Genomic DNA, 15,116 nt, shown 5'->3' on the forward strand with positions numbered 1-15,116 from the left:
GACCCATTTCTTTCCTGCGAATGCAAAGTGATCCATCACCATATTTGTTTCACTCTACTTTCATAATTTGACCAGCTCTCAGTTCCAGTGCTGCCATCAAAATTATCCTCACCTTGTATCTGGATTACACAGGAACCTACCTACCTGCTGTCCTTGCTTCTACCCTTGTCAACACAGCTCTTCTCAACACAGCTGCCTAAGCAAGTCTTTCAAAATGGAAGTCAGAGAATGGCCCTTATTTGCTTGAAACTTTCCAATAATTTCAGATTCCATTTAAAATAAAAGTCAAAGTTCTAACAACAATATACATGACTTTCATCATTTGCAGCTCCTCACCCCCATCTCTCTGACCTCCTTGGTGTTTTTAAATCCCAGTTTGCTGTACTCCCCCTTTCTGCTCCTTGAAGCCCCAGCACCCTTTTTAGGGACATTTGAGCTCACTGTCTCCTCTGCCCAGAATGACTTTCCACTGATGCAGGGGAGACAGGATGGTGGCTTGCACCATGTATGGTGGAGAACTGGGAGGATTTTGACACAACATGAAGATCGAGACTATGTGATTTGATGGCAGACTAAATCGGGAATGCAAGAGATGGTAGAAATCATGAATGCCACCTAGGGTTTGTGGCACTTACTGAGGTAGAAAACACTTGGGGAAGGTAAAGTTTGTGGAATGTTGAAATTCTGAGTTCATTTTAGACATGTTTATTTTTATGTTAGATATCCAAAGAATAATGTTAAATGGGCAATTATTGGAAGAGATTGAAGTTCAGAGGAAAAACAAACTATAGATAAAAACAATTGAAAATATAACCATACAGAAAGGAGAGAGCTGCTAGGTGTACCTATCAGACACTGTACCCACCAGGAAAATGTAGTAAAAGCAAGAGCAGAAGATCTGTCAGGCATGGCAGAATTTATGTTGGACACAATCTAATCCATTTGAAGGTTTATTTCATGAAGTCTTATGAACATACACACACTCAGACACAAGGCAGCTGGCTGTATCCAGTTCCAATTTTCAGTATGTCTCAAGGCCTGGAGCCCTTAGCTCAGGGCCATTGAATTTTGCTGATAATAAAACAGTGTTGGAGCAAGTGGGACATCACACAGCATCATGCACATTTGGGAGAGGGGGAGATACAGTTCTCATTGATGTGATCAATTAATTAATGATAATATATTTCTCCATCAGAACTAAGAACCTGTATTTCCAACGCCCTCTGAGTACTTGAAAACATTAAGTCAAATAAGAAGGCCTGGAACTTACAACATAAATGGTTCCTAGACAGTGAATGCAAGTGCAACTTTGTGAGGGTGGCACTTCTTTTGTTGCTAGCAGCTTGTGTCAAAATCTTCTACTAGTATTATGTCAACCCATTCTCTTTCTTAATAAGACAAAACATATATGTCCTGAAAATAGTTTCCTTGGTCCTTTTATTCAATATGTAAAATGTTTTATATATTGGATTCACATGGATTCAGTAGGTCTTATCCTGCTTTTATGCGATCAAAAGTTTCTCAATGTGTGAATCACTTTTTCTTATTTTTTTCATCACCCCTGATTACTTTGGCTCAGTGCATACAGGCTAGTGTGATGTCAATGTCAATTGGACTTTGCTGCCATGGTGAGATTATGAGTTTTGGTCATTATTGTAAGGAATCTCATTTATAATAAGAAATATTGGGAAAATGAGAAGTCACAAGCAGAGATATAATAAATTTAGGTGTTGCTTTGACATCACATATACTGTGTATGGTGAATGCTAGTTGTTATTGTTATCACTCCATATTATAAGCTTGTGTTTAACATATAATTTATTCATCCAACAACTAGTGAGGAGGCTTTAGAGTTTGGATACACAATGGTTAAGGAACAGACACTAGGTCTACCAGTAAGCTTTTCAGGCAGACAATAAGCAAGTAAGGAAAACAAAAACAAAACAAAAATAAAAAACTGGAAAAAAATAACAAATTATAACTTATGAGGGATATAAAAAAGATAGAATAAGAGATGGCACTTGCTTAGGTAGACTGACCAGGAATAGCATTTCAGAGAAAGTGACAATTAAATTAAAACTTGGAAGTTTAAAAAAATAATCAACTGTTTAAATATTCAGGGAAGTAGAAGAGTGATCTAATACTGGAAAAGTGAAGTGAGTAAAATTCCTGAGATAGGTATATTAGGGAAGATTAAGACATTTGTGGTGAAGAGGTGAGAGACAAGTAAGTGAAGGTAAAAATGGAACCAGATGAGGTTGGAAGGCAAGTAAGGTCTTTAAATCTTGTAAGTTTATTAGTGTTTTATCTTGGAAGTAGAGCAGACAACAGTGAATGCTGGACTTACAAGTATAGAGCTTGCCTCTTCAGGTAAGATTCTTTTTAGCATTTATTATTTAGTACCAATTGATATGTTATGCAAGTGCATATTCTCTATGAGCTTTATGATTAACTTTATCTTGAAAATTATTCATTTACTTATCTTTTCTGCAGAACTACCATGTTATCTTTTTTAAACCTAAAAACTTAGATCATAAGAAGTAGCTAATGTAAACATTAGAACCAAAGAGGCCTGGGTTCATATATTGGTAAGTAGTTAGCTGCGTGACCTTTTGGTAGTTAATCTCTCTGAGCCTCAGTTTCATCAGCAATAAGACAGGGATAATAATATTTACTTAATCAAGTTGTTGGAATTAGTTGAGATGGATGAAGACGATGATGATGACAAAGAAGAAGAAGAAGAAGAAGAAGAAGAAGAAGAAGAAGAAGAAGATTACTGCCAGTGTTCCCTTTACTGCTGCTGAATAAAATCACTTTCCTCTTTACTTGAGAATGCATTTTTTTATCATAAGTTTAAAATTTTATCTTTAAAAATGGTAAGGTGTGAACAAAGTTTATTTATATGTTCTTTGGGGAACCAACAGAATATAAATAGCCCCTCCCGCCCCATCCAATGGGAAGGCCAAAAGTGTATACAGAGTTATAAAGGGTGTTTGAGATTCCTCCTCAATTAGGAAAAGCAATTCAAAGAATTACAGAAATAAAGCTTATCACACATTTATGTATATCATTGTTTTCTTTATTTTTTCTATATATTAGAGCAGATAAAGCAGCAGAGAGGAAGCAGAGAAATTACAAGAGAATATGAAGCATTTCTCCTGATCATGAAAAGGATTGTGAAACTGTCATTCTAGAGAAAGGACAAAGATACAAAAAAGTTGTCCCCAAAGATGTGTCCTTACACTGTAGTGAAGCTTTGGAGCTGAACATCTGAATATATGGAGGGTTTCTTTTGAAACTAAAGACACAAATTTGGAATATGAATGGAGGACTGCCTGCCTAATGTTATTTTGAAGAAATTCTGCTTTGGCTGGTGGTATTTTAAAAGGGAGGACAACTCAAATTAAAAATAGGTATTTAGTGGTGAAGAATTAATTCTAACATCTTAGTTTGGGAAAAGCAAATTGGTAAGTTGAGTAAGTAGAAATTTCTTAGAAATTATCTAGACAGTGTTTGGTCACTGGACAGGGCAGATAGGTAACCCTACAGGTGACTAGTACTGAACATTCACAAGGGAAGTGATCCTGAGGAATTTGCAGACAGAGCAGGTTCAGTCTAAGAGGCAAACCCAAATGACAAAGTCTCTAATAATGTAAGCAGAAACGGAGACTACAAGATTTGCTATTTTAAAGCAGTTCTAAATTCTATTTCAACATTAGGTGAAATTTATTACATACTCACTACTTGTTAAGTCATAAATATCTACACTAATAAAAGAGAAATATGCAAATTGACCATACCTCCATGACACCCATCAGCCAATCAGCAGTGAGCATGCAAATTAACCCAACAAAGATGGCGGGTTAATTTCCATATGCAGGCATGGTATAGCCAGGCAGGGTGGGATGCCTGCTATGAGGGGGAGGGCGAGGAGCGGAAGGAGCTACAGGAGCTATGCTCCAGCTGGGAGTGAAGCCAGGGGAAGGAAGGCCTATTCTTGCATGAATCTTCGTGCAACAGGCCTCTAGTATACAGATTAAAAAAAAATCATACCTGTCCAGGACAGACTGCACATAAATAAATAATTGCAATACAATAAGAAGTACTGAGTGTACATTTTATGTCTTCAGAACACCTTCAAAAAACGTCAACAATTTAGTGCTAAAACATAGCTTATACCTTGATCTGATTCTCTTGTTACTCTAAAGTACATATGCATACACACACGCACACACATGTGTACAGTAAACATACATATGTGTGTGCACTGATATACAGTATATTATGGTGCCATGCTTCCTTGTGGTAATTAAAAAAGACCCTTTGGAAATAGAATATTTGTGACTCTATAACCTGGTTCTAAAACTTATTAGCTGTGTGATATTATAACAAGTTACTTATCCTCCCTGCATTTTCATTTCTTCACATATGGAACAGGGCATTTTAGTATTTATCTCAGAACCTTTTAAAGATTACATAAGATAATGCTGGTCAAGCATTGGGCATTGCCTGACACAGGTGTGTGTGCAAGAAATATTAGCTATTACTTTTATTGTTGTTATTGTTTTTATTTTTTGTAATAATAGCAGCAGTTTTATAAAATCAAGGTAACTAAAAGCTAACTCAATGGCTATTGCTCTTCTATCTTAGAGGACACATCTTGAGAAGATCTTTCTCAAACTTTCATTGCATCAAGAATAGAAACATTTCTGTGTCACTTAATAAGTGTCCAGCAGTGATCTTACTGTTATATAAGTATTAATTCATTTAATCCACATAACAATGAGATAACAACTATTATTATTATACAGTGTCACATTGTACTAACATGGACATTCCTATACTAACCATTGAATGCAAGGAAAGGCAATTTCCAGAAAATCAGTAAAAAAGATGATCTCATAAATAATTCATTCTCTTTGTCATTGAAAAACAGATTCAGATTATACTACAACTTTTCAACTTTTCTTTAGTAATATATTATGATCATTTTTCTATGTTATTACTTATAAATCCATCTCATTCTTTCTAAAGTTTATAGTTTTCAGTTTTGCAAGATGAAGTATGGACAGAGGTGATGGGTTACACAACAATATAAATTCACTTAATACCACTGAACCGTACACTTAACAATGGTTAATTACTATGTGTATTTTACTATAATAAAGAATTGGGAAAATTGTTTATAGAATTTTAAGGATATACTATATTTTGTTTAAACTATCTTATATTAAAATATTTCGATTATTTCAAAATCTAAGTTTAATGAACAATACTGCAATGAATATCACAATAAATTTCTTCAAACACCCATTTTCTGTAAAACATGATAATAAAATAATAGCTTCCACTTTTTGAGTGCTTACTATGTGCCAGACAACGTGCTAAGTACTTTATGTAGATAATCTGAGTTGAATCCCACACTAACCCTGTAAAGTTGATATTCCCTGCCCACTCTCCCCAGATTATGCAGATTGTTTCTTGCATGGGGCACTTGTTGAAGTGGCAACTTGGGCCTAATATCCAACTTGAACTTCTTTCACTAAACCTTGGCCTAAGTTATTTTAGGAGAAAGAAGGGAGATTTATTCTAAAATGCCTAAAGAAACATTCTGGTTACCAAACTTCACGTCCCTAGGTTGCTTTCATCCAGAGGGAACGATTTGTTCTAATATGTACCAAGGCATTTTATGAGAACAATTTGTTCTAATATGCAGCAAAGCATTTTATGGGCCAGCAGTGGCCCTGAAGGTCCCCCTGACTTGTAAATTACAGAGTCAGGGTTGAATTCAGGAAGTCTCACATGAGAACCCTACACTGAATTACTAGAACCAGTGCCTTCTGTAGAAGTATATTCCCAGAAATGCAATGGCTAAGTTAAAGGGCAGACACATTGAAAATGTTGAGTTTCTTCCCAAAAGGGTATTACTATTACTTATTTACTTTTCACCAACAGTTTCTTAGAATGGCTTTTTGGCTCTTTCCTCACACCCTAGGTAATCTTGGATATCACAATTCCTTTTTATATTTGTTAGGTTTTTATTATAGTGCAAATAGTTGCCAGACACTGCTACATTTTTTTCCTGGAAAAAGTCATTGTTGTTATTTTACTCAATCCCTGGTACTGATACTTTTCTGTTATTTGACTTTTTGTACTAAAAGGAAAAGTAGATTTTTTTTTTTTTAAATTTTGGAAAATTGATGTTGGGATTGCATTGATTTTTTTCTGTATGAGTTATTTGATTTGATATCTGAAAATATCATAGCTCTACTGATACACTTGATAAAGAGATTTGGTTATACAAAGACAGACTTCTTTTGGATGATATTTTGAAGTTTGTGAAAGCAGATATAGATACTAAAATGGTTTACTGTACTTTTAAAGGCCTTTTGATCAGTCACTAAGCCATTTCCCTTGGTATGAAAAAAATCAATTTTATTAGAATATTTGCCAACCATAAGCTGTATCTACAGTATATGTGCTTTATATTAAGCTACTTCAAAGCCTGTGCTAATAGAATCATCAAGGCCTTCCAGTCCAAGCATACTTGTAAATTGCTAGTGTGTCCTTTTATCTTTCAAGATCTTCTGATGTGGAGAATGGATAAAAGTTTGGAACCATTTTTAAAGACTTAAAATTTCATCCATGGAGATGCAGATTTTATTTTTATTACTTTCACTCAAATGTGTGTTTTTATTAGATTAGTTCAAACATTATCTCTCATTTTAATGTATCCCATGCATTCACATTTTAATTCTGTTTATCATCTTTTGGTGCCCAGTAAATGTGTAGCTCCAATAAAAAGTTAGATTTCACTCTCAGTTAAACAGAATGACTCAGAAAAGGTAGGAAAGTGGAGGCCAGTTGTTCCTAATCTCTCCTAGGAATAAACTCTGGGTACCCCAAAGGAAGAAGAAATCTCCTCTTCCTCCACCCCCAAACTCCTTTTCTCTTTGTCATTTAACTCTTTAATTAAAATGGAAAATGGAAAGGGCAGGATATCTGACACTTACAAAAAGCATGGTTCACTCTGCTAACACAATGGCAATATTAACTAATACTTATTAAGAGTACAACACCAAATATGTTTTCATGTATTGACCTTTTTTATCCTTTGCATCCTATTTTTCAAATGAGAAAACAGGCATAGACAGATTTTTTTTTTAATGTCTAAAATCAAATAGAATTGAACCAAGTACATTGGTCCATCTCTCTTAATCATTATACTACAAAGAGAAGGAAGTTTGTTTAAGTAAGTCAGGGTCCACTTTTGACTACATTTTCTGGAGATAAATGTAATTAAGTGTCATGAGTTTTTATTTGTTATGACTCTTTTACACCACACCACTCCTGTGCTGCTCTTAAGACTCAGTTCTGCCTGTGTTGGTTTCAGTAAAATGAAGGAGAGATCATGTATAGATAGACATACAACTGGGTTAAATTATGGTTTGTTAGCAAAAATCACCTTGCAGAAATTGTCTATAATCAACTAATTTTAAATAAAAAGAGACTTTTTTTTAGATTGATCAAGAGTGGGAAGAGAAAGGAGAAAGAAAAATATTCAAGAATTCCATCAGAGTATATCGTATTTTATCACAAGAATAAAAGTTAATATGTGCCTAAGACACACCAAGGGAAGATAATTCCTTTTAGTGAAGTTTTTTTTTTAACAAAGTCCTCATTCATTTACATAAAATCTTTCTAGTTAAGCCCTAAGAGTAATGATAGTAATGGTGGTAGTACTAGTTGAGTAATACCTAAGCATGGAATTTAAATCAGACATATCTGATTCTGAAAACCTTCACTCACAATTTTTGGGATCTTAGGGAAATTAATTTCTTCCAGTCCTAACTTCTTTATATAAAATGAGCATAATAAAATCTACCTCACAAGATAAGAATAGGTGAGATAATTAATATAATCATCTGGAATGTACCTGACATTTAGAAGGTCCTTAATATCTGTAATAAATGTTAATTTCCCTTTCTTACTTTTCTTCTTATTCTCTTCACCCCCTTTTTCTTTTCTCTTTGTTATCCAATTTCTTCAATTAGAATGAAAAGAGTAGGGTGTCTTATAGTTTCTAAAAGTTTTGTTCACTCAATACTGGCATGTTGCTGCCCATATCTCCTGTACCAGCTACTCCCAACACTTAAAAAACAATTACTGAGTGCTCTTTGTAGGCTCAGAATGACCTTTTGAGCCTTATGTAAGGATCTCCTTGTAAAAATGTATCCAGTTTGCCATTTCCTTCAAATGCATATCATGGAAACCAACATTTACAAATTCAGTAGTAAAAGCAGAATGTAATAAATCCCTCTACGTCTAAGATTTTCATTCTTATGAGTTTTCTTTAGAGAGTCCCCTTAGGACGTTTGTATTTCTCTTGAGCCTCATGCACAAGGACTGTGCTTGTTTTCATTTGGAGACTGAGTTAAGGTATTAGGGTTTGGTATGTCTAGTAATCATAAGTAGTTTTTGTTAATAAGTAAAAGTTTTCATCACCTCTTAGGCTGTTAACATTTTTTTTTTTATTTTTTTTTTACAAAAGATAAAGCAAATGAAACAATATGGCAAATGAAGAGTACACATCAATTCTTATTGGGAACAATGCCACTCATGGTCACACAAACAATCTGACTGAGGCTGTGTCCTACTTCAGGCACAGAGATAGAAATTACATCAGTTGGATCCCAGTAATTGCAAGCAACAAAAACTGATTCTAGCTGATGAATGCAAAGAAAAAAAGGATATCAGTTAGCTAGATGATGAGAAGAGCAATAAGCAGGGTAATTAGAAGGGTGATGAGAATTCTAGGCTAGCATTAAACTCCTAGAAAGATCAGCCTCGAGGAATTTCAGTGGGTCTAGATAACAATAACTACTCATAATGAACATACTCCAACTGATATTTTTTTTCTGCCCTTATAGCATGCTTCTCAAGATTTAAAGTCTTCAAAGAGAGAATCTGATTGAACTTGTTGGATTAGGGGGTAGGGAGTGAACATATTGAATAAGAGTCCTACCATGGCTGCATCATGGAGGCACACTAATTCCTTAAAGTACAAAAAGGAGAGGAAGTAGTACTTAGCCAAGCACAAATGAGAAAGAAATTCCATCATGGAAGACAAAGAGTCCTTCCTGGCAATGATTCAATTATTTAGAACCATATTTATATATAAAGTTTTATACAAATTTTATAACAATTTTTCAAAAGTAAAGTATCATTTAGATTTAATGTAGAATGATGTATAATAAAGCTTATTGAATAAGCCATGATTTTTAGTCATTTTTAGCCATGATAGGAATAAAAATTTATTCCACAATTCTGGCTCTGCCAACCAGCTGTGTGACTTTGGGTCAATAACATTATTTTTCTGGATATCCAATTTCTTACCTACTTAAAATGAAAAAAAAAAATGGATGAAGATCTCTCTCAGGTATCAATTATAGCACAAGAATTATCCCTGGACTGCACTTGCTTTTCAACCCTAACCTAAACTGATAAGGTGAGTAGTTTATGGTCATGCTTTCAAGCTTTGGTCATAGTGAGCTGAGTTAGCTTTTCTTGATTAACTCATCTTGTTCCAATAAAAAAAGAAATTCTATAATTATTCTTGGCAAGCATCCAAAAATATGCCTCACTATCCAGTTCCAATTAATAATGTGTGACTTGTTAAAAACAGATTTTGTTCATTTGAAGGTTTTAATAGCACCCACTTTCAACTTAGTTCTCTTGGGAAAATATTTAGCATGCATTTAACCAGCTTGACACATACAACTAATTAATTTGTCTAAAGCAAATTATTGTATGAATCATAAACAAAAAGCGAAAATTGAAATAGTGCCAAAATTCAAGCTTGAGGTACTTTATACTTAAACTAGAGGCCCGGTGCATGAAATTCGTGCACGGAGGGGGGTTGTCCCTCAGCCCAGCCTGTACCCTCTCCAATCTGGGACCCCTCGAGGGGATGTCCCACTGCCCGTTTAGGCCCGATCCCACCGGGCCTAAACGGGCAGTCGGACATCCCTCTCACAATCCAGGACTGCTGGCTCCCAACTGCTTGCCTGCCTTCCTTCCTGATTGCCCCTAACCGCTTCTGCCTGCCAGCCTGATCACCCCCTAACCACTCTGCTGCCAGCCTGTTTGCCCCCAACTTCCCTCCTCTGCCTGCCTGGTTACCCCTAACTGCCCTCTCCTGCAGGGTTGATCACCTCCAACTGCCCTCCCTTGCAGGCCGGGTGCCTCCCAACTGCCCTCTCCTGCTGGCCATCTTGTGGTGGCCATCTTGTGTCCACATGGGGGCAGGATCTTTGACCACATGGGGGCAGCTATATTGTGTGTTGCAGTGATGATCAATCTGCATAGTACTCTTTTATTAGATAGGATAGAGGTCTGGTACAGGGGTGGGGGCCAGCTGGTTTGCCCTGAAGGGCATCCCGGATCAGGTGGGGGTTCCCTTGGGGTGTGGGGCAGCCTGAGCGAGGGGCCTGTGGTAGTTTGCAGGCTGGCCACGCCCCCTGGCAACCCAAGAGGAGGCCCTGGAATCTGGAATTTATTTTCCTTCTACAATTGAAACTTTGTAGCCTGGAGTGGAGCCAAGCCTGCTGCTCCCTCGGGGGTGGCAGCCATTTCTGTGGCAGTTAATTCACCTTCTACAATTGAAACTTTGTTGCCTTAAGCGGGTGGGCCCGGCCAGGGTGTGTGGAAAGCTTTGCTTCCCCTGTTGCCGGCGGCAACCCTGGCCTGCTCTCTCAAGCTCCATTCTGCCGCCATTTGTTTGAATTTGTTTACCTTCTATAATTGAAACTTTGTAGCTTGAGTGGAGGCTTAGGCCTGGCAAGGGCAGGTGGAAAGCTTGGCTTCCTCTGTTACCTAGGGAACCTTGCTCTCTGTGGCTGTAGCCATCTTGGTTTAGGTTAATTTGCATACTCGCTCTGATTGGATGGTAGTCGTGGCTTGTGGGTATGTCGGAGGTATGGTCAATTTGCATATTTGTCTATTATTAGATAGGATAACCTGAAGTTTTTGTTTTGTTTCCTATTTCTACTAAGTAAGGTGGATAGATTAATGTGTGTCATTGTCAGATAGGAAACTCACATATAAAAATGGATGTTATTTATGTATTTTCGGAATTGAAAGAGCTTTCAAAAATATGATATAGAAGTATATCTAAATGACACAGTTCAAATAATGATGAACAGGTAAAAAACTAACATGAGCTGTGCCTAACTCACTAGCCCAAACCTAAGGTAGAATATTTGCATAACAGCCTTATTAAATACTAAATACTTTTTATTTCTTGGTTGGAGTATTAATTTATTTTAAAAAATCTGGGGAAATGGAAGCTGGTTATATTCTAGTATAAAGTTGGAAATATTCCCCCAAAGTGGAAGAGAACCAGATGCAATGAGAGGCAGAGAAGTACAAAGACAGGCTTTTAATTGTAATATTACCCCACTCCCTGCCTGCCACCAGTATTTCCTTCAGAAGATAATTGCCCAGCTAAAAATTAATGCAAGAAGGCAGAATAGTATGCTAATAGCATCTAGCTGAGGTGAGTTGCAGATAACAACAAGTGTAAGTAGACTGACTGGCCACTGCCACTTATTACTTTTTTTCCACTTCTTTTTCTAAAACTGAAGGTGAGAAAATTATATCCCAGTAAGATAATATTGGTGGAGGTTCAAGGAGTTTCCTGGTGTGGGAAAGTTTATAAAGACTCTTTACTTTGAGGCGCAGTTATTCCCAAGTCCAAAACTTATGGGAGGCTGCTAAATAGGGTCTCAGCTGCTTTACTCCTTCTTCCCATGCTCATCATCAGCCCAGTGACTAATATGTCCAAAATCATAACAACTTATCTGAGGAAAGACAATCTCTCTGGAAGAAAGATAACACATTCAACAGCTTGCATGAGAAAAAGCAGAATTTCTTGACCAGCTGGAAAAAGAATTTAAAAAATATATCTTCAAAGATATAAAGAAAGACATTTGTATAACAGGAGTTATAAAAAAGAACTAATTCAAAATACTGGGTATGAGATATATAATAATTTGAACAAATAACTCAATAAATAGATTAAACAGCAGAAACAATACAACCAAATAAGGAATTAATTAATTGAAAGATGAGATCTAGAAGCTCTTAAGGAAGTCTGAGAAAGGGATCAATAAGGGATAAAGAGATGGAGAATAAAAATGGAGAGTTAAGACAAATGGAGGCTAGAAAAAAATCTCAGCAGATATATAATGGATTTTCCATAAGAGAGTGAAAAAAATAAACAATGAATAAATGGGAGGAAATAGTTTAAGAAATAATTTACCTAATTTTTTTCAGATTAAAGGAATGAAATAAATTATTTTGAGAGAAGTAGAATGTCAAACAAAAATGAATAAATAGAACAATGTAATACTAACAAAAACTCTTAAAAAGATTAAAGTAAATTTTAAGAATATCATTTCTTTGAAGGGGGAAGGGGAGGCTCTAAAAGCTTAAAAGAAAATAGATTGCTTCCATAGATACCAAACTTAGATTGATATCAGACTTCTCATTTTTTTTAAAGTAAGGATAAAATGAAATAATACTTTCAAAGAAAAAATGTAACATATGATTTTTTATTTGTCTAACTTCATTAAAATGTGAGAGTAACATATGCTTATTCTCAGGCATATAAGACCTCAGAAGCTTTACAAAAGGAAGATACATTTTAAAAGGAATCTCAGAAAAGTATGTAATTAAAAACAAGAGTAAATATTCTAGGAGGATGTGACAATATATAAGGGAAGTAAGGAAGAGTAAATAATTTATTGGAATTTTATATTTTCTTCAAAAAATATGCCCTAAAATGTATACATATGATGATCCAGAACTAAAATCGTATGGCACAAACATGAGGCATGAGTAGGACACATTGCTAGGTGCTTATATTTTCTATGAAAAAGACATAAGTAAGAATACATTTAAAAATTGATATGAAATATTAAGCATAAATACGAGTCTTTAATAAAGTCTAATTTTTAAAAATATAAACGTATTTGTAACTTTTAAATGAATAATACATTTAAAAAAAGAGAAAAAATAAGAGAAAAGGCCTGGCCTGGCCTGCCCTGCCTTCTTCACAAGTGGAGTACCTGTCTAGTCCCACCTCCTCCACAAGCTGATATGTGGCCAGCCTGGACACACAGACCTGCCACTCTGTCCAGACATGGACCCAGCACCCATGGACAACTGCCCCCCACTGCCTTGATATGGTGTTCCCACACCTGCCACTATGACTCAAACCCCTCGGCCCCCAGATGCACAGACCTGCTACTGCAAACTGGAACACCTAACCTGGCACCACTAGAAAACTGGACCCACTGTTGAAACCTGGTGAGATTAGTCACTCCCAGATGCATGGGCCTGCCCCTGTGACTCGACCTGCCTCACCCAGTGCCACAGATATCAGACAGATAAAATGGAGAAACAAAGAAACCATCCCAAAATGAAAGAAAAGGAGGAGTCACTAGCAAAGGAACTAAATGAAACGTAGGTAAGCAATTTGTGAGATAAAGAATTCAAAGTAATGGTTATAAAGGGGCTCCAACAACTTTGTGGTACCACAAGCAATTTAATTAGAACTATAAGGAACTTAATGAGAAATACACTGCGGGGAAGCATGAGACTTGGTTGGAAAGTTTATAGGGAGAACATTCTGAGGAAAGGGAAGTGTGTGGACGACCACCTACCCTGTTTATTGGAATTCTAAGTTAGGGGAGACGTAGGGGAGTGCCAAAGGCGGTGCCCCTAATTATCCCTTGACCTTTCCAAACAAGTCTGTGCACCAGCAGACCCCCAGGTGTTCACTGGAGTCCTTATGCTTAATCTTTTGGGTTAAAGGACACTACAAACACACGTGTCCTCCCAAGATTACTTACCTTACTGATTGTATCTAAAGTTTATCTCAAACTGCTGCTACAATAAAAGCATAACGAGACAGGCAATTGAGGCTGCCTGGTTCCTTTATCCAGGCAGTCCCTTGGCCCTCTCTTTCACAGCAACTGTTGTGTTGGAGTGATACATTCATCCATCATTCAGAGTCTGCTGGTCTGCCCAGGCAATATACCAGCATAAAAAAGAGGTAGAAATCATTAATAAGAATCAATTGGAAATGAAGAATGACATAGGTGAACAAAAAAATACCCTGGAGAGCATGAAACAGACTGACAAATTTCAGAGGAAAGGCAGGGGTGGGTGGAGTTGGGTGGGGAGAGAGTAATGAGGGAACTTATATGCATATATGCATAGCCCATGGACACAGACAGTAGCATGGTGAAGGCCTGTGAGGAGCAGGTGAAGGGTGTAGGGGGTCAATGGGAGAAAAAAAAATAACAAGTGGGACATCAGTGATACTTTAAACAATAAAGATAAATTAAAGAGAAAAAAAAAAGAGAGAGAGAGAGAGAATACCCTGTAGGGAATGAACAGTAGACTAGAAGAAGCCAAAGGACCAAAACAGTGAATTGGAAGACAAGGTAGAAAAAATATCCATTTGGAGCAGGAATTGGAAAAATGTTAAAAACAGGAGAAGAGTTTAAGGGAGCTTTGGGACAGCATGAAATATACCAACATCCACATTGTAGGGGTACCAGAAGGAGAAGCATTTGAGTAAGGAATAGAGACCATGTTTGAAGAAATAATGACAGAAAACTTCCCTGACTGTGTAAAGGAAAATGTCACACAAGTGCATAAAATACAGAGAGATCCACTGAAGGTGAACCCAAAAAGATTCACACCAAGACACATCATTATTAAAATGGAAAATGTTAAAGACAAAGAATCTTAAAGGCTGCAAAAAAGAGATACAAAATTACCTGCAAGGGAGTTCCCATTAGACTGGCAGCTGATTTCTCAACAGAAACATTTCAGGCCAGAAGGCAGTTGCAAGAAGTATGCAAAGTTATGAAAAGCAAGGGACTGAATCCAAGGCCACTACATCTATCAAGGCTATCATTAAAATTTGAAGGTGAAAAAAAGAGCTTCACAGACAAAAAAAACACAACAATACAAAACTAAAGGAGTTTATTATCACCAAACCAGAACTGCAAGAAATGCTAAAAGGACTATTGTAAGAAGAA

This window comes from Eptesicus fuscus, chromosome 7 (genome assembly GCF_027574615.1).
Source record: "Eptesicus fuscus isolate TK198812 chromosome 7, DD_ASM_mEF_20220401, whole genome shotgun sequence".
Lineage (NCBI taxonomy): Eukaryota > Metazoa > Chordata > Mammalia > Chiroptera > Vespertilionidae > Eptesicus > Eptesicus fuscus.